Below are 2,227 nucleotides of genomic sequence, written 5' to 3' on the forward strand. Positions count from 1 at the left end.
AATGGTGTTTTTATTGGCCTTGGCAATTTGGATGACTAATCTAGTAAATATCATTATTGATAGTGGCAAAGGTCACTCAGAATTGCTCTACCTGACACTCAAGTTGTGTTAGACTCCCTTTCCTCTCCTGTGGATGCCACATGCATCATCTCTTCACACTTACCCTCACCCACTATTGACTTAACTCATGGTGTACACTGTAATTAGGTATATTTTTATGTTTATTATTTTTCAACAACAAGATATTGTCTTGGATATTCCATCAGACTGCAACTCCTAATGCTTAGTATATTTTTTCTGTTCTGTTACCTGTTTTTGACTGGCTTGAAGTCTTCCAAATATAATTTTAAAACATTATCACCCAGCATGCATAAACATATTAAGTAAAGAAATCATACTTAAGAATCATAAGTGATTTCAGGATATTGATTCTAATTATTAATTCAGATGCACAGAATTTTTAATTATTCTAAGACTTAGCTGTAATAATAAAAATGATTCATGTTTCTGGTGTTTGTAGAGTTAGGTGCTTTCTGTCAAGTTCTGTAGTGGCAAAAGCCTATAAAGACTGGAGGTCTATGAAATACCATTCACACTACTCACAAACAACTCAAAAGGAGGTTACCCATTCATGGTACCAGGATATCCATTTGCTAGCATGTAATATCTAGATAGAGTATTATCTCCCTGTTATAGAGTAACTCCATATGGATATAGATGGATGGACAGATAGATGATAGACAGACAGACAGACAGACAATCATGTAGCTACTGATAATGAAGCTTCATCTCTTTTGCCTAGCTTTCATAGAGCTGGAAGGTGCTATGCATACTACCTAAGGAAAAAGTAACCATCAGTCTTACCCAGCTGAAATTAAATCACAGAAAATGGCAATTAACACAGAAAGCTACAACGAGCCAACATGCAGAGAATAAGAGATTTCAGAATGCTCAGCCTAGAGCATACCTCTCCCCAAAAGTCTTGGAGATCATCTTGGGAGACTGTAAAAGCCTAGGGTGGTGAATGAATTAGAAGAAGCAGTGTTTTCCAAACATGACATGCAGATGCACATATGAACTCACAGTAATTGTGACAACACACACAAGGCAGAACAAATTCCGTCATGGATAGAGGATTTGGGTCCGAAGTCACACCCCAGCTGAGGAGCTATTATCATCTGATGGCTTCTGGGAGAGGATGAGCCTGTTTTCTTTAAGGGGTGACTCTAGTAGTTCACTACTCTCCAGGGAATAACCCATACCTAAAAGTCTTTAGGCAACACAAATTGCACTGGGTAAATTTTCTAAAAGAGAGAGAACATAAAGTTGGGTAGTAGAGAGGTGAATGTGTGTCTAGGAGAAGTTGAGGAGGGTGAAGTGAATTATTATTAAAATACACTCTAAAATTCTCAAAAATTAACAAAATATTATTTAAAAATTAATAAAAATTAGTCCTTATGAAGCCATTACATGTCAATAATGTTATTCATACTACCATTAGGTATGCTTCTAAGTATCTCCAAATGTTAATAAGTTTGTTCCATTTTATAGATTTGAAACTGAGGCACAAGGATTATAAATAGGTTAATCAAAATCATGCAGCTGTTAAGTGTTGAAATAATAATTCAAATTTATTTATGAGAAGTCTGCTTGCTTTCTACAAATGGAAATAACTTTATTATGAAAATGAATGTTCTGATGTATATACTAGTTTCCCAATGAAATGAAACTGTTTCAGTTTTGATACACTAAATTTGTTTAACTTTATCCTTAACCTGAAGTTCTATATTTTAAATCCAGAAAATGTTCTAATTTATCATCAAACTAACCCTCTTTGCACACTAAACCTAAGCCAAGCGTCCCCTGGAAACCCAGTGTCTGAACATCTATAGGTTATGGGCATGCATATTAGGACTGAATAATGACCCAGGAAGCACAGGCATAAAGACACCTTAGGAGACAATGTCTTTAAATGTCACAGTACCTGTGCCCACATTATCAGGCTATGAGTTTTAATGCCATTATTACTTGGTGACATTCTTCTAGTTGTAAGTAACAAAAATCCTATTTGAACTAGTTTGCATTAAAGCTCCACACTCACTGAACAACTGAAGAGTATGTAGCAACAAGAAGCAATAAGAACAAGAGGAATTCCAAGGCTCTTCATATGATTTGTCTGTAGGCTTCCACCATTTGTTCCTTTACTGCAAACCATACTCATACTTTT

This window comes from Mesocricetus auratus, unplaced genomic scaffold (assembly GCF_017639785.1).
Source record: "Mesocricetus auratus isolate SY011 unplaced genomic scaffold, BCM_Maur_2.0 Super-Scaffold_100691, whole genome shotgun sequence".
Lineage (NCBI taxonomy): Eukaryota > Metazoa > Chordata > Mammalia > Rodentia > Cricetidae > Mesocricetus > Mesocricetus auratus.